Source organism: Vulpes lagopus, chromosome 8, assembly GCF_018345385.1.
Source record: "Vulpes lagopus strain Blue_001 chromosome 8, ASM1834538v1, whole genome shotgun sequence".
NCBI classification, from domain to species: Eukaryota; Metazoa; Chordata; class Mammalia; order Carnivora; family Canidae; genus Vulpes; species Vulpes lagopus.
In genome coordinates this window covers 53808664-53827551 of record NC_054831.1, presented here as the reverse complement: position 1 = coordinate 53827551, position 18888 = coordinate 53808664, and the positions used below count along the sequence as shown (strand labels likewise).

General features: G+C 42.9%; 1 protein-coding gene across 17 annotated transcripts in view; it reads left to right on the top strand.

The window, feature by feature from the left end:
- SVIL (supervillin) overlaps positions 1 to 18888 on the top strand; it is a 230818-nt gene that overhangs the window by 108770 nt on the left and 103160 nt on the right. The window contains exon 1 of one of the 17 annotated variants that reach the window (XM_041766418.1): positions 4539 to 4598. The exons of the other annotated variants lie outside the window; for them this stretch is intronic. The gene's annotated coding sequence lies outside the window, so the exon portion shown is untranslated. Of the gene's footprint in view, positions 1 to 4538; positions 4599 to 18888 lie in introns of those variants that run through there. 17 annotated transcript variants of the gene reach the window in all.

Genomic DNA, 18888 nt, shown 5'->3' with positions numbered 1-18888 from the left:
AGGGAGAAGCAGGCTCCATGCAGAGAGCCTGACGTGGGACTCGATTCAGGGTCTCCAGATCACGCCCTGGGCTGCAGGCGGCGCTAAACCGCTGCGCCACAGGGGCTGCCCTCCCTTGACATTTAAATCTGTATCATGGAAGCTCACCATTAAGTGGAAAAAAATCTCAGCAGCAAGTAACTGAACAGCACCTGGGTAGGTGAGATGGAAATTGAAACAGAAACGAGAACCTACGTGTATTCAGTTTTTATGAGAGTTCATGCTCTGGAGAGACACTCTTGTCCTTTGTCTTATGAAATATTCAAGTGGCTTTATTTTCTTACTCGAAGGTATGTAATATGTGGAAAAGCAGAATATGTGTTTATGACACTTAAACACTTGAAAACATTAGTGTTGTTTTCAAGGAGCCTCTCAGCATGCTGTAAGCATGAGAGCAGAACCCAGGACTAGTATACAGCAGCAGAGATGGTGGTAGAGGGCAAGCCACCCCCGCCTCCCTCTGAGCCCAGAGCAGACATCAGCCACCCAGAGCACCTGCACGTCCCCATGCATGGTGGGCTTCAGCATGGAGCTTCACGCAGCCAAGGCCAGGGCTCTGAGTTGGCATGACAATGCTGTCTGCTACCCTGGTCCCTCCTACAGCACACTCACAGAGGAATGATGCCAGTTGTGAACAGCCAGTTTAAAAAAATGTGGGGAATGGGAGTGTAAGACAATAGTGTTCTATGGCTTTGGAATTTATGATTATTGTTTCGTCAGATGTGAGCTTCTGAATAGACTGTTCACAGCATTGCAATGTTTACATACAAAAGAATATATTATCGTGGCACATTGTTGCATCAGTTTATATGGAGAAAGAGACACCTGTTGCGTTTTTATGAGACTCCCTTGCTTTTATAACTATCAGTATTTTAGTTTATAGTATGGACGATTGAAAATAGCCAAAGCCTTTTTATGTCACTGATAATAAATCCTCATTAGTTTGGATTTCATGGGTGGCTTTATTTAGCAGGTGCTTACCAAGGGCACTGGCAGCCAGCTCCAAGCCTGCCGGGAGGAACGGAATGGTAAACCGGAGGGGACAAGGACAAACAAGGCATTGAGGAGGGGCACCAGCAATACAGAATCACTCCTGTTTCCAGAGTATCTGATACTTAACTCCTGTGACATATGTTTCACACACATTAGAATTAAAGGCCACTGGGCATGTGGGACATTACGTTATACTTGGTTGGTGATTACTAGAGTGGAATCATCTCTTGTATCCTTACTGATTCGGTCTCTGCAGCCCCAGAACAGGGATGCTTAGGGCATATTTGTTGAGTAAATGAACGAAATCATTTGCTAACATTTCAAGCTTGTGAACATCTCAGATCTCTTAAAGCTGCTGCTGCTGGAAGCAAAGATGTCCTGACTTGAGGCTTTCCATTTCGGAGGGATGTTTGTGAAATGGACTTTGGAAAATGCACCAACTTCTTTTGGCCACCAGGGGGCAACGTAGCGCAGCTACAGGACGGAGTCAACTCGTTTTCTTTATTTTATTTTTATTTTTTTAAATTTTTATTTATTTATGATAGTCACACACACAGAGAGAGAGGCAGAGACACAGGCAGAGGGAGAAGCAGGCTCCATGCACCGGGAGCCCGACGTGGGATTCGATCCCGGGTCTCCAGGATCGCGCCCTGGGCCAAAGGCAGGCGCCAAACCGCTGCGCCACCCAGGGATCCCCTCGACTCGTTTTCAAAGAAAGGTTGGCTCTTGAGCTCCTACTCTTAGACGTGGAGAGCTATGACTAAGTTAAATCAGTCCTGCAGGAGGGAGTTTCAAGCTGTATCAGCATATTTTAAGCTTAACACAGAGTAAGCATGTGTCCGGGTTAAAAATATATCCGTAAAAATAGCCTGACAATGTGCTTAAAAACAAAGTATTATATAAATAGGTGGCAAATGAAGATTTAGTCCTTAATAATTTTATTTTTATTTACTTATTGTTAAAGATTTTATTTATTTATTCATGAGAGAGAGAGGCAGAGACTTAGGCAGAGGGAGAAGCAGACTCCCTGTGGGGAGTGGGATGCGGGACTCGATCCCAGGACCCCAGGATCCTGACCTGAGCCAAAGGCAAATGCTCAACCGCTGAGCCACCCAGGCATCCCATAGTCCTTAATTTTAAAGTCACTTTCTGCCACCCAAATAGCTCATATGGCCTAATGGCCAAAAAAGATCAGGTACATATTAAAGAGAACACTGTTGCCTCTTCCGAACAGGAGAGGATCTAATAAAAATCCACTATTTTGACTGTGTAATTGGCATAGTTTTAATTTCGGGGGACAGCACAGTGGTTTGGGTTCTGCTAACTGGTTGTTGACTAAATGCATATACGTTCAAACTGATGGGCAGCTGCTGGTTTAATATAATCAGGTCCATGAATGCATCTCTTGTCCTGGAAACCTGTTGAACAGCCTGGCTTCAGAGGGAAATGCCAGTGGGAGGGTGAGCACAGTCCTGTCTTTATTGTTAAGGAGAGAGTCACCAGGACCGGAAAGAGAGGACTTTTTTCTTTTCTTTCTTTCTTTTTTTTTTTTTTTTTTTTTTTACAACATTCAATTAGAATACATTTTAGGGGATCCCTGGGTGGCGCAGCGGTTTGGCGCCTGCCTTTGGCCCAGGGCGTGATCCTGGAGACCCAGGATCGAATCCCACGTCGGGCTCCCGGTGCATGGAGCCTGCTTCTCCCTCTGCCTGTGTCTCTGCCTCTCTCTCTCTCTCTGTGACTGTCATAAATAAATAAAAAAAAATTAAAAAAAAAATATAGAATACATTTTAGATTAGCTCAATAGTCACTGCAGATTATTCAAGAAATGAACTTTTTTTTCTTTTACTGTCTTCAGTTCAGGATCTCTGACGTCCTGAGGCTTGGCCACATAGAATTCCAAGGTAGATGCAGTCACCGTGCAATGCCGGGCCTTCCCTTCCCTTTTGCAGCTGCCTCTTCCTCCTCTTCAAGGAATCCTGGTTGCCCTGCTGTTGGGTTGGTAGCCAGTAGCTACAGGTTTCTTCTTCTTTCCTTTTCCTGGCCTAGGCTCCCTGGAAGTGCTAATTAGGAATCAAACAACCACTAGAGCTGGCAATCCAAGAAGAAAGGGGAGTAACAATGCTTCACTGCTAACTTGGCCTTGAACAGTGGGAGATCAGCTGTTTGGGAGTAAAATAAACACAAAAGCCAACCAGGTGGTTGTTGCCTGCAGTGGAAGACCTGTGACCTCCCTCTGCCTGCTGAGGGGCCAAAGGGACCCAGAGCAGAGCCACAGGCTCAGGTTACTGCCCACACCCACACTTCTATGGTTCCTCTTCTGCTTTGCCTAATTTAGAGACCCCAAAGGAGAGTGCAAGCTTTCTGGTTGAGGTTGTGAGGGGGCAAAGGCTTGATAGGACAATATCGGGGTTGGTGTTTCTTTTTTAAAACTCTGCTTTCCAAGGCTGCTTTTCGCAGAGCTAAAGGACACGCTTTTGGTTTTAAGGGTCCTATCCCTTGCTCTTTCTCTTTGTTATGAATGGAATTTCTGAATGCCTCCACTGGAAGAATCCCCTAGGGACTGAAGAGGGAGACCCTGGATTCCTGAAGGCTAAAAATTGATCTAATATTTTCATCCCCAGCATATCAGCAATGCATAGGCATGTTTTCCTTAACCCTCGTTTCAGATACTCTAAACCCCATTCCTCTGAGAAGCAAACTAAGGCTGCTGTATGTTCACTGTTGGGGCTCTGAGAAATTCTGAAGGAACCGTATGTTTACACAAGAAGTTAGCATTGGATACTCACGCGGGGGGCAGTGTGGAAGGACGGGCTGTCTGATTAGTTTCCACTCCATAATTACAGATTTGGGCTGTATATTGGACTTCACACATGCACTGAGAGCTTGGTGAATGCTGTCCTCAAGGTTAGCCATCTCATGCTCCCTGACCCTTCCTCATCTTGCTCCAATTCAACATTGCCAATCTACTGTGGAGACTTGAAATGCTGGTAGTGTTCAGAACTCTGTTGGAACTCATCAGATTTTGGTGGACCAGTGGGTGGAATGCCTTCTCAGTGACAGAGACTGATGGCTAGAAGCTGAAGGAAGTTTGTGCCACGATGAATGTGCCACAGTTCATCATAACGGATGTATTCTTGCCCTTATATGTAGAGAAGAAGTCTCAGGAGCGGGGGTGGAGGGTGGGTGGGAAGAGTCTCTGAGCCCAGACCTTTACAGCATGAAAAATAATGGAAGTTTGTGTTCAGGCACGGTTTGGCCAGCAGCTCAGGCTCCTTAATTTAAAAGACAAGTTTATTTTTCACCAGCACGTATTCTGTGCAGTGCTAAGGACCATTCCTGCACCTGACCCAGTGACTCCCTTTTAAGTACTCAGGACATGCAATCTATTTGGAGACAGTCAGTGGCTATTTTTGAAGTGGGCGCCTCAGGCCTCAGGAGTCAGGATGCATGCTAAATAAGTTGCTCCAAAAGATTGTGAGTTCTCTGAGGGACCTAGGAAAAGGGGCCAGGGGCTGCAGAGGCAAAGACATTTCCCTGGAAGCCTAGGGCCAGGCCTGCTGGAGGTAAGTTCCTTTAACACTGCAAGCCACCCAGGGTCTTAGAGTCTGGAGGGATTTGCAGACCACTATTATTATGTAAATGGACCAACAGTGCTGCCTTTTAAGAGATTTTGGCAAAGGGTAACCCTTTGTCTGCCAAAAGGTAGGCTTTCCCTTTACTTCTGAGTCCAGAGTTCGCACAGTAAACAGTGGGTGACCTATAAGCCAGCCAGTCAACTTGCACATTGCCTTATTAGGCAGGCCGGCCGACCAAGGAGGCTGGCGGCATCTGGGGACAGGCCGGCAGAGCTGGTGGCTGTGGGCTTAGGTCCTGTAGGAGCCAGAAAGCCCAGACTCTGGAGACCTGGCCTAGTACTGCTCAATTAATTCTAGTGCACCGTGATGACAGGAATATGCACTGTCCTTGGCAGACCTTCTTTATGCTATGGATGGAAAACAGGAGGTGGCTTCCCCAAGGACAGAGTGCTAGATCTCCTTTTCCTAGGCCTTTACACACTGGGTAGCTTGTACTATATTAGGACTTACTCTATGGAGTATGGATTCTATCAGGAATTTTTTTTTTCCTATCAGGAAATGTTTAATCAATTTCTGTTAACCCAAGATGTTGTGGAGACTCTTAGTGTCTTGATCATATTTTCTAGTAAAGTCTTGCCTGTGGTGAGGTCTTACCTGTGCGTGGGAGGGAGGAAGTATCACTAGGCAGCAAGGTGGTACAGTGGAAAGAACAGAGTCCTAGGAGCCAGGGGACCCGGGCTCTCGGGCTGTTGCAAATGGTCTAAGTGACCTTGAACAAGTCACTTCCTTTGCTCTCTGTAAAATGTAGGGTAAAAATTTTAAATTCTCTACTGAAGTTACTTTCATTACCTTATGTCATCTGCCTTATTGTTCTCTTCAATAATAAGTTTTACTCAGTGTTTTTGGTGACTAGTCCCCAGCTTAGCATCTGAGGGAAATATCTACACAATTGGGCCTTTTAGGCTGAATTCATCTTTTCTCTTTTCTGTGTTTCCAAATTGATGCAGTAGCTAGAAACTAGGGAGGATGGCACTTTTCTATACCAAAAGTTTTGTTCAGACTTTTCAAGTTCTTGAAATTGGCAGTCATGTCTCATGAACCAAAGCTGTATGTGGTTCACAGGTATATACAGAGCAAGAGCCTGAATTAATAATGTGACCATACAGGAACTTCAAAATCCTGTCTCTTGTCTAAGTGTTTTCTTTTTTAAGATTTATTTATTTATTAGAGCATGCACACAAGCAGGGGAGGGGCGGAGGGGGAGGGAGAGAGAGAGAGAATCCTCAAGCAGACTCCGTACTGAGCATGGAGCCTGACATGGGACTCGATCCCAGGACCCTGAGACCATGACCTGAGCCAAAACCAAGAGTCAGCTGCCCAACCGACTCAGCCACCCAGATGCCCCCATCTAAGTGATTTCTTTTTCATTTCTGAACGTGGTGCAGGCTCTGGACAGCCTACTAAATGCAAGGAGCAAATGGTACCTCGTTCTACCTGCCAGGTCACCATGAGGTTATCCTGTCCCCCCAGAAATCTTGTAGTAGCAAAGCTCACCACCTTTTTGTGCCAAGAGACTGCTCCCACCACTGGGTTAGAGTAGGCAAATGCCTGTGGACTGGTAGGGGAGCGGACAGGGCACCTGAGGTGTTGCTGCTGGGCGGTTTTGACCTCATTGTCTTCTTTTGATTGACTCCTGTCTGCTTCTTTTCATTCGGGAAATGGTAAATTACTTTGCCCCTCCTGTTAAAGAAATGCTTTCTTTTTTTTTTCTGTTTTAAGTATCTCCTTCCATCTCTGTTGACTGCCTGGCTGACTGACTCCTGAAGGCACAGGCTAAGACTTTGAGTTACTTGTTCTTAACACAAGAACCTTTGACCTGTACAAAAAGGGATTTGTTAGCTTGGTGCTGAGCTTCCCTAGGACCTTAGAAGACTCTTGAAACTTGATGCAAAGCATGTTGCCTGAGGGGCACATTACTGCACCGCAAATTGTAGAGAGGAAAAGATTAACTGTTTGCAGAACAAGAAAGAGCAGAGAAACCTCTGGAGTGGGTACATTTTCTTTATACATCACAAAGACGTCAAGGGGGAGGAAGAGGCTTCTTGTTAGAACATAAACTCTGAGTCCCTGAATGAGAAGCCACAAAGTCTACAGCATTGTAAATTGCAAGACTATTGCTTGAGTTTTTTTACATCTAGTTATTTCGAATGAGGAAGTTAGGACTCTAGCAGGTAGGTAATTGGGTCTTCCAATGTGATTTTAAAGTAGATGTATATAGCTTTAATGGTAAACAATGATTTGATTTTAAGGAATAGCCCCTGTTCTGAGAAAGTTTAAAGTGTCGCCTTTTTAAGGGGAAGGATTTCTGACTCATATGAATTATACTGTTTTAATTGGTTGTTTTATTTCTTAATGACTTCAATAAGTGATTAGCTACAATGGAGCAATGATAAATATTTCACTCCAAATCAATGAGTGTAAAAAAATCACATAATTTACGTCAACTAGGACACTAGAGTTGACATACTTATTTCCACGTTGTCACAGTTAAAATACTTCAGCTCATATCACTAGGTGTTTTGAAGATAAGAGGGGGCAGGAGGAGCCTCCTGTTCTCCCTTTTAGGAAGTGAGGACTTGTCCTCCCTCCATGTTTGTCTCAACTCTGCTGTGCACTTGGTTGTGCTGAAGCAGGAGGGAATGGTCTCCCGTTATCCTTGGGAAGAACTTAATGTAAAAGTAATGAATGAGTAAGTGAGTGAATGAATGCATGAGTGCATGAGGAGCAATATCTAACCTGGGGAAGACAAGTCTATGTACTTGATAGGAATAATGGAAGAAGTAGGGAAACTTCAAAAGGTTCAGTGAGAACAAGATGGAAGAGGACTTGGCACTGTGTGCAAAAGCCAGTCGTGCATCTGTTAGGTGACCTCGTCTAGACCGGGAACTCATCGAGGGCAGGCAGTCATTTCAGCATGCCGACCATCTGGGACCTGACTGCTGGTGCTCAGGGAATCCTACTGGGAACGAAGAGATGGCTTCTGTAAGTGAAGTGGGAATACACTGCGGGACGTAGGAGAGGTCTGGGGCAAGAAGCGGGGAGAGACCAAATCTTTGACATTTGTCTTTTGCATGTTGGGTTCAGGTAGGTGGCTGAGCATCTAACTGGAAACCCTGTGCAGACGGGGAGAAGTGCTAGCTCTCAGAGGACATCTTCCTCCAGCACTGAACTGCTCCTGTAGCTTACATCCTGGGCAGTCAGTCCGCTTCACTGGCTTCAGGTGCCCGTGACATGTTGACTGGCCAGTCGTGTCTGGTAACAGAGACCAAAGCCCAGCAGCGCGGTGGCCAGCCACCGGCCAGGTTGTGACCCGTCGAAGGATCACAATAGCAAGTTTATCAAAAAGATGTTGGCCTTTATAAACTTTTTTATTTTGCTATCTGCAGTCCCCGTTATGGTAAGAGGCACACCAGCCTCTTATGGGAAGAGACTTGGCCAGTACATCTGTGCTCCTAGAAATGCTTTTCACACCACCTAAAAACCATGCAGCATGATGTGTTCCAGCTTGGTGTCAAGACGTGAAGAGAATCTGAAGTTTCTTCTTCTGCTTGGACTTTAGTGATGGCTTTCATGTTTCTTCACAGCGGGTGAATCTCTTGTTCTGGGAGGTTCCTGCCTTCCTGCCTCTGTGCTGCGGCCTGGACTCTCACACTTCCTCTGACATGGCCCCCCCTTTCAGCTCACACCTCCTGTGATAAAGCACTGCTCTCATCCCATCTGTCACGCTTACATGACTGCTTCCTCCTGGCACATACTCTCCCCCATTCCTAGCTAGGCTCACCATCACCTTCTCCAGGGAGCCTTCTTTCATCAGACTCATCCATTTGATTAGATTTTCCTGCTTCTTCCTGGACGTAATATAATGAATGGCTTATTCTAGTGGTTTTTGAACTTTCGAGCACATCCTAACCACCTGGGGTAGGGAGAACCTTCATTCTTAACAAGCACCCATTTGGCTCTAAGGAGCACCAAACTTTGATATCATTTGCCTTTGTATCACATATTAAACCGACTCATCAGTGTAAGTATATTTTTAGTCATTTCAAGCAGAAAAGACTGTATCTTCAACTTCTATGTCATAACCTTCCTATGCCACTAATCTGAGCACAGGATCTGCTTTCGTGGTGATCACTGCCCGTGGAGAAAGCTATTAAGAACATGTCTGATCTTAGCAACACCCTCCCCCTTGCCCTCTACCAGTCAGCAAACACATTGGCAACTGTTCTGAGACTCTAGGTAGGGTCCTGGGTACCAGTTAATGTACACTTGTAGAAAATATTGAGATGCTGGGGATGGTAGGTTGCTGGATTTTTTTTTTTAAACTAATTAGTTTTGTGAGGGGGTTGTTGTTGTTTTTATAAAAATGCTCTTCTGGGGACGAGGAAGCCCAGAAATTATTTTATTCAAAGCCCTTTCTTTCAAATCACTCAAGTATAGTTGAATGACAGCTATAATCTATCAGGATCAACAGTAATATTATACATTTACTGGTCTACCATCTGGATTTTTAGACTTACAAAAAAATTCTCATATCTGATGATTCAGTATTTCCTACTTTCTGTTCATGTTAAAACCATCAAATAGCAAGTATTGAATGACTGCAGTTGGCAGAAGCCTTCTGTGAGCTCCCTGGATAATTGTAATCACGCCAGCCCCCTTCCCCTCAGCTGGGGTTCCACCCTCAGTGAGCAAGCCAGGTGGGGCTTGGGCCCCCATAGCTCTAGGAACAGTGTTCTCCACCTCCTGTTCTAGGACATAGTTTCAGATTTTACACACTAAATACCTAAGTATATACTTATTTGTCAGATCATTGTTGAAGGACCTTTTGTGTATTGGTGTTTCGAATAGGTCAAAAAAGTTCTGGGCGTCTCCGACCTGGAAGGAGTAGTGGACACATGTAAGCCAGCATCTGCCTTTGGTCCAGTGCCCCTCAGGAGACCTGTGCCTGGACGCCCAGCGTATGCCTATAACTTGCATTACTTTGTGTTTTACTTTTAATATACTTTTTATTTAAAAAACTTGTGCTAAAATATAATACCATTTTAACCATTTTTAAGTGCACAAATCAGTGGCATTAAGTACATTTACATTAGCTGGCAACCATCCTCACCATCCATCTCCCAAACTTTCTCATCTTCTCCAAATAAAACTGTGTCCCCATTATAGCTCCGCATTCTCCCTGCTTACCAGCTTCTGGGTAACCATAGTTCTACCTCCTGTCACTATAAATTTCACTACTTGACATACCTCGTATTTTAAAATCATGCAATATTTGTCCTTTGTGTCTGGCTTAGTCATTGAACATAATGTCTTGAAGTTTCATCCATATCATCATAGCACATGTCAGAACTTCGTTCCTTAAGGCTGAATAATATTCCATTGCAGGTGTATTTCAGCATGCATTTTAAACATGGAACTGACCTTTGTTTTTGTTCTTTTTTCCTTGCTCTGAGAAATGGTTGACCATCCTCTCTTCCTGTAAGCTACCTGGGTTATTTTCCCAAGAATCATTAGCTACAGATTCAGAATTGACCAGAAACTAACATGATTGGAGATAATTTTTACCTCAACTGTTAACATTCTTTTTTTGGACATTCAAAGACATGAATAAGTCCCTAAGAGTTTGCAGTAGACTTTTTCTTTAAAAACGAGATCTTTCCTATAGCAAGAGGGACACGGTTCTTTCAACACATCTGATACAGAAGTATCTGTGAATTGTCACATTTCTTATCATTGAAAGTACTTTTGCCTTTTCATGTCTACATACTTGGCCTGATTTAAAATTATACAATCCTATAACACAAAATTTTATTTGAGACTGATCCTAAATATTACCACTAACCAAAATTCACAAAGCCTTTACTATGCACACAGGAAGAGAATAACTCTAAAATAAGGAATCTGGAATGTCTGAATAAACCAGTACGTGATAAAAGGGAAACGAAAAGCACTAACTGGGCTTCCCACTGGTGGGATGGCCCCACATCAGGCAGATCTGTCCCAGATTCAGTGTCTCTGCACATAAATAAAATCCACCACAGAAAATGTGAATACCATTTCCAGCTGCTTCCAACATACAAAATGCTCCTTTCCTAGGCTATAAAAACAGCCTTCATTACGGAATTTTAGTCCAGCCAGAGCTTGTAGTAGCTTATAGTAGATTTCATTAAAATTGTTCTGCCGTACTTGTTAAAATCATAGAAATGTATCAGTAACTCACACTGTGTAGTCAGGATTGCCCATGTAAACATCAGCTCACCTTCCTGTGGACTGGGAGCACTTCGGGTGCTGTTCAGACACCACAGTGAGGAAGCGCGAGGTGACAGCACAAAGGCCTGAGCCGGAATGTCACATGCACCTGCGTCTCTTTTCAATACAGAGATCCATGCAGGGATTGGATGACACACCCCGGTTTTCGGACTGCTTCCCCCATACAGTTGACCCTTGAACAACACAGGTTTCAACTTGAGATTCAAGTTGAGATTTACTGCTCTGTGGTTTGTTCCAAGAAATACAGGGCAGTACTGTAAAGGTATTTTTCCTTATGATTTTCTTAATAACATTGTCTTTTCTCTAGCTTATTAGTTCATTGTAAGAACACAGGATATATAGACATGACATACGAGATATGTGTTAAGCGACTGCATATGTTCTTGGTAAGGATTTTGGCTAACAGGCTATTTTCACTTCAATTTTGGGAGAGTCAAAGTTCTACTCTGATTTTTGACTGTTCAGGGGATCTGTGCCCAACCCGTATGTTGGTATTTTGGGTGTTTTTTTTTTTAAGATTTTATTTATTTATTCATGAGAGACACAGAGAGAGAGGCAGAGACACAAGCAGAAGGAGAAGCAGGCTCTCTGAAGGGAGCCCGATGTGGGACTTGATCCTGGGACTCCGGGATCATGACCTGAGCCAAAGGCAGATGCTCAACCACTGAGCCCCCCAGGTGCCACCCCCATGTTGTTCAAGGGTGAACTGTACATTCTCTCATTTAATCATGACCTCACCTTCATATTTGCCTCTTTGATTTCATTTTGATTGGCCAGGAAGTGGTCGTTTTGCCTTTAGAGCTACATTTTAAATGGTCCATCCCAGTCTAGGGATTTATCCTAGAACCAACTGTATTTCAGTTTTCCTGTCTGCAGATGGGGATGGTACCACCATCTCCCTGCAGGCTTTGAGAGTACTAAATGAGTTTAAAGCCCCAGAACTCTTAACGTGATCCCCACCCTCTGTTGAAAGGTCAGTGAGGGTCCCAGATCATATGCTATTCTGTACCTCATTACAGTAAGTCTGGTAGAAAATGGGTAGCTGCCAGTTGAGGTATTGGGCTGTTTTCTTTTTCTTTGGCTTTTTCCCATTTCCTCCTCCATGATGATGACCCTCAAAGGATAACTTCCACTCACATTGAAGGGTGCATGAATGTTGTCAACCAGAGAGCAGACAGGAGGATTGGCCCTGCAATAAAGCCTCCATGTAATCCTGAGCCACAGATGTGAACCATAGTCCCTGAGGGGTTAAAACTTTGATCCTCTGTCATCTAATGCCTTATCTTTTGACCGTGGCCATTTAGGAGGTGACCCTTCTTACCTGAACTCATACTGACATTATCCCCAGTTGGGCTGCAGAAATCAGCTCCTGTTTTTCTATTACATCATATCCCTGGCAAATCTTTAATGTTTTTTTCCTATTCTTTCCCTTGCACATCCCTACTTCATGGTGTAGGAAAGACAAGATGTTCCAAAGAGTCTCAAGTTAAAGAAGGAGTGGTAAGACTCTCCTTTATGCCTCCTAGAAAAGAAATAGATTTGGCTGTGAATGAGCCAGAATCTAAGAACGAGGAAGAATAGAAGCGAGCCCATTGTCTGTTTGCTTGTTCACTTCATTCACTCGTTCATCCAGTATTTACAGTTGGTTGTTCTGAGCCAGATCTGTGCTGGGAATGTGTCTCAGGGGTTGCACCTCAAGTTTTGATAAGCCATATCTTCTAAAGAGCAGGAAAAGTGTAGTTGGCAATAGAGAAATGCTGAGAGAGAAGACCATGGAAGGGCTTGAATAGGTAAATTCCATGTTGGTTGGCAGCGAGAGTTGGCCCAAGACTTCCATGGGATTGTGGCCCGTGTTGGGTGGAGTTTGAGAAACACTGAGTTGCATGTTACCAAGGGCCTTGGCGATTCTCTGGGCCAACTCTCCTAAAGCCAAGAAATGCATATGCTCAGGGGTGAAGGGCAGGTTGATGTTGTGCTGTGAGCCCACAGACACAATTCCATTTATAATTTTCTTCTGCATGATTAGACCAAATCTAAGCCTTGGAATTTCAAAAAGACCTAGGACCTTTGTCTTTATTTCTAGAAATCATTCATGCTTATTGTGGGAACTTTAGACAATAGAGGAGGAAATATGTGAACAGAGTTATGTCTGTTATGTATGTGCAACAATTCATGTTTTGGTGTGTTTACTGTCTTTGTGATAAGGTGGGGTGTCTATCTCTCATCATGATGAAAAGCTTTTCAAATCACCAACTGAGTTTCAAACTTGGTTTTCTTGTGTAACTTATTTACCCATTTTTCTATGTGTTTTCCTATGTAGGCTGGTTCCAGTTTCATGTGTTTATAAACAAGACTGTGGTAAACATCCTTGTACTCATTCAAAGTCATTTCCTTAGTACATTTCTAGAAGTAGAATTACTGAGTCATGGCTTTATACAGTCTTACAGATTGCTAGAAACAACTTTATCTTGTCCCTCTTCAATAAGGTGGGGACCTTATTTAAGGGAGGGAAGAATCATAGGTAACTTGCTTTTTTCCATAATACCCATACTCCATGAAGCCCTGACTTCTGTCTTTGCCTAAAGGTCTCAGATGTATCTGTTCTATTCACTCATGTCTCGTGTCACCATTGGGTTTGAGGAGCATCTCTAGAACAAAAACCAGACCAAGGAGTCTTATGAGATTTGTAAGAAGCAACCAGAAGCTGGCTTGACTCTTCCTGGGGTCAGACTGGCCTCTTTACCAATAAAACCAATGTAGGTCAGAGGGCTGGGGACCCTGTGACATCAATCCAGGACACATTTACAGCAACAGCCCCTGTTATTTTGTGTCCAGGCCAATCGGGAATGTGAGAGTTGTGGTAGGGAGAGTGAGAGAATGTGGATTTCTGGTCTGGCACTGCCACACCGTATGCTGTGTGACCTTGAGGAGGTTGCCTAACATTTAGCAAAGTAAACACCACGTGATCAGAAAGGCCCCTTAAGCTCATTTTCTCAGAGTCTATGGCTTTGGATTTACCAAGGCCTGATTCAGTTGTCTGAGTGATTTCACTTTGGGATGTCAGCATCTCAGTGGCCCACTCATAGATCTTTCTTGGTCATCTACCACCCACAGATCATGACATGACATATGCATGCCCATGACAGCAATCTCCCTCCTGCCCTCCCATTCACACATTTATGCTCCTTCTCATAAAGCGTTCTTTGTATGTGTGCCTATATAGAGAAAACTCCGTTTGCTTTCTTTTTAATTTCAAGATTGAAACTTCAAAACATATCCTGTAACATACTTCCATAAAACATTACTTCTGAGCATTGAAGACTATGGTGCTTTAAAAATGGAAAAGATTAGTGTTTCTAAGTGGACACAGTGGCAGAGAATTTTGTGTATTTTGTAGCCCTCCTTTCTTTGTTCTGAGCTGGTGGTTAAATGATGTTATTGGAAAGGGAATCGGCACCATCTCTGTTTTAAATTAAGATATCTTCTCCCTGAAATGTAATAAAATCACAACTACAACTTATAATTTTCTCTATGAGAAATAAAATATGCTAACCTACAGAATGATGTGATGAAATGTCTATTTAGTAGCTCCTCTGTGTGAATGAACCAAACTAAAATAATAAAATTATTATTAATTGTCATTTCTAATTATTGGAGAGTAAATTTTAAAACTTCATACTTTCTACTGATGTAAAATGTAGATTTCTGTCATCTTTATGATCTCATGAGGATGGGATAATTAAATAAGAAATTAAATTGTATATTCATAATTTAATAAAGAATGTTGGCTTTTTCTTTTCAAGACTGAAGCCATATTTAAATCTGTTTGCTTTTTTCCATAATGGATGGGCGAGGCAAATAATTCTGGTTAGATTCCATTACCAACTTATGGAGAATATCCAGATTCTTTTTATTTTTCTATTGGAATTTCATTTAAAAAATTCAAACTAGTTACTCCTTAGTAATAATTAAAAAGAAACATTTAGATATACTTAGTATAATTCTGAGTATTCTCTAAGATGAGTAGTTTTCAGGAATGAAAATGGTCATGAGCATGTGGTACTGTGTTTTATAAACTAAATTCTTTATAAAGATTATATATCAATATAAATATTATTTCATCTCATCTAATTATTCATTTCCAGAATCAGTTGTTTGCACAATTTCCTCCCTTCCTCTTCACCTTCCAACACTTCCTTTTTCCTCCTTTTTTCCCAGTCAGCCCTGACCTGACAACAAAATGTCTACTACAGTTATCTACAGCTACATGTGTTGTCCCTTGCTGAGTTTTTTTTTAACTGTTCTATTTGCCATATTTCTCCCTAGCCTTTATCAGAGTTGTAGTAACCAGCAGTATAAAGAGAATGCTAAATGCCACTACATACCCACGAAGTAACCAGTGCTAATGTACCTTCTTGATTTATTTGACATATGATTCTTCCTTTTCCAGTTAAGTTTGTAGTTTAGAGATCAGTTTAAGTCCATTTCGTTTGAAATCAGCATATAAAGTCAATGAAAATCACTTTAGAGTTGACTTCTAGCCATCAGTAAAGATAACACCATTGTTTTGTATCTTCTCTGTTGGCCTGCTGTGCACCAGGTATGGTGTTCAGGACCAAGGCCACAAAGATGGATGTACTCAAGATTCCTGCCTCTCAGTGGTGTATGGGGCAAATCATGATCTGGAGCCCACCTTCCCCAGATCCATCGCTAACCAAATGTCTACACATAAGCAAGTTACTCCACTAGTCCTGTTCCTCATCTTGTAAATGAGACCATTTTCTTGTGTTCTCATTAATGCTTATTTTAGCTATAAAATTACCAGCCTCTAATTATTGCATATTTTTTCATGGAATTGCATCATTACTGCTTGGCCTCACCATCTACATGTTGCAGTTAAAAACAAATGGGGCACTCCATGGTTTCCAGTCCTGCATGTAAGAAGCTTAAAGTCACCATTTGATCCCATAGCAAGAAAGAAGCTGGAAAGGACTGAAAAATCAACAACTCTTCTTGGATCTATAGGAGAGGGGAGGACCCAGGGCAAACCACTGCTCCTACGATTGGAGACATAGAAATGACAGTGCAGGGAGTCAGGGCACATGGGAGTAGAGACTCTCAGGCAAGGTGAGGGAGCAAAAAGGTAGTCTCTTCAGCAAAAGCTAATAGAACAACTCAATGGCCACATGAAAAAGAAAATGAATCTAGACACAGACTTTACACCCTTCATAAAAATTAGTTCAAAATGGATCATAGACCTAAATGTAAAACACAAAACTACAAAATACCTAGATAAGAATATAGGAGAAAACCCAGATGACTGTGGGAATGGTGATGCTTTTTATTTATTTATTTTTTAGAGGTGGTGCATGAGGAGAGGGGCAAGGGAGAGGAAGAGAGAGAATCTCAAGCAGGCTCCATGCTCAGCACAGAGCTCGATGCAGGTCTCGATCTCATGATCCTGAGATCATGACCTGAGCTGAAATCAAGAGCCAGACACTTGACAGACTGAGCCACCCAGGCGCCTTTTGAGATACAACACCAAAGGCACGATCCATGATTTTTAGTATATGTACTGCTGAAGCAAGCACAAGACATGATCCATGAAAGAAAGAATTGACAAGCTAGACTTCATTAAATTTATAAAACTCCTAGAAAAGACAATTTCAAGAGAATTAGAAAAGCCACAGGCTACAAAAAAATATTTGCAAAAGACACATCTGATAGAGGCCTGTTATCCAAAATATACAAAGAGTTCTTAAAAAGTAATGATAAGAAAACAAACAATGGAGTAAAAATGGGCCAAAAGATCTCAGCAGACACCTCACCAAAGAAGATACACAGATGGCAAATAAGAATATGAAAAGAGAGGATGCCTGAGTGGCTCAGTAGTTGAGGGTCTTGCCTTTGGTTTGGGGCATGACCCCAGGGTCCTGGAATCAAATCACGCCTCGGGCTCCCTGCAAGGAGCCTGCTTCTCCCTCTGTCTATGTCTCTGCCTCTCTCTGTGTGTCTTTCATGAATAAATAAATAAAATCTTAAAAAAGAAGAATATAAAAACAGATGTTCCACATCACATGTCATCAGGGAAACTCAAAACAGTAAGATATTACTATGCACTTATCAGAATGGCAAAAATTGGAACACCTGGGTGGCTGAGCTGTTGAGTGTCTGCCTTCGGCTCAGGTCATGATACCAGTATCCCAGGATTGAATCCCACATTGGGCTCCCCTCAGGAAGCCTGCTTCTCCCTCTGCCTGTATCTCTGACTCTCTCTGTGTCTCTCTCATGAATAAATAGAATCTTAAAAAAAAAAAAAAAAAAAAAAAGAATGGCAAAAATTCCAAACACAGACACCACCACATGCTGGCAAGGATTGGAGCAACATAAACTTTCATACATTGCTGGTGAGAATGCAAAATGGTACAGCCACTTTCCCAGACACTTTGGCGCTTTCTGACAAAACTAAACATGTTCCTACTCTATACGATGCAGCAATCACACTCCTTGGTCTTTACCCAAAGGAGTTGAAAACTCATGTCTTCTACACAGAAACCTGCACATGGATGTTTATAGCAGCTTTATTCATAGTTGCCCAAACATGGAAGCAGCTATTCAGTAGGTGAATGAATAAACAAACTGCAGTCCATCCAGACAATGGAATATTATTAATCACTGAAAAGATGTGAGCTGTCAAGCCATGGAAAGACATGGAGGATCCTTAAATGTGTGTTACCAAATGAAAGAAGCCAATCTGAAAAGGCCATATGCTATGTGACTGCAGCTACACGATGTTCTAGAAAAGGCAAAATGAGGGAGATGGGAAAAAAGCAGTAGTTTGCAGGGGGCAGACGAGGGAAGTGAATAGACAGGATTTTGAGGGCATTGAAAATACTGACTGTGTGATATCACAGTGAAAGATATGTCATTATACATTTGTCCAAACGCATAGGATATTGTAAATCTTCAGGTAAACCATGGACCGTGGGTGATTAGGACTTGTCAATGCAGGTTCATCCTTGGTAAAAATACACCACTCTGGGGAGTGATGTTGCCCCTGGGGAAGCCCATGCGTGTTGTAGGGCTGTCACCCTACAGGTGACACCCTCTCTGTCACCTTCCCCTCAATTTTGCCGTAAACCTGGACCTACTTTATAAAAATTAAGTCCCTTTAAAAAAAAATAACAATGAAATAAAAAAGGGGCAGCCCAAGAGGTAATGCCTAACTTAAGAGCTTCTGTCTCAAATTAAAATTTTTGAACCTCCAATAATATCTGCCTTGTCTTTTCCCACAATTTAACTCACATGTTGTTCATAAATCTTAACTCTTAACGATGGGGTTTTGGCTCCCTGTTAGGTGAAATATTTCATTTAACTTAGCCAAAGCCAGACTCAGAGCAGCCTGGGAATCGTTAGGCGGCTTCCCTGCTTCCCAATACATCAAGAGTCTCTGTACAGTTCCTTTTTGTTTATTTTTAGGGAGAGGAGGAGTTGTTTTTGACTCCCCCGGTGGCGGTGGCGGTGGCGGTTGGGTTGCAGCATTGTCTCTGTAGCTGGAGCAGGAGCCGGGATTCGGCCCTTGCTTTGAAGTGGTAACATCATGAATGGCCGGTCGTGGAGTGCAGCCTGCTCCCGCATCCCCAGGCCTGATTTCTGCTTGTAATCTGATTACGGGGTTTGAGCTGTTCCAGCCTGCAGCCTCCTGCTCTGCATTTACTATACTTTCAAGGACACGAGTGCCCAATTGCTCCAGCCCTGTGCTGTGAAAAATCTCAACCCAGTTTTGCTTAGACGAGCTGAAGGCCAGGGCTGGTTGAGCACTGAGCTATAGAGCAGGCTGTGCACCTCAACTTTCTCTGTGCCACCATGTTCAGAAGCCCAGAGATTGCCAGCTATCTGGGAGCTTTCAAGTTCTCTGAGAAACAAGGTAAGGCAAGAGGAATATAGG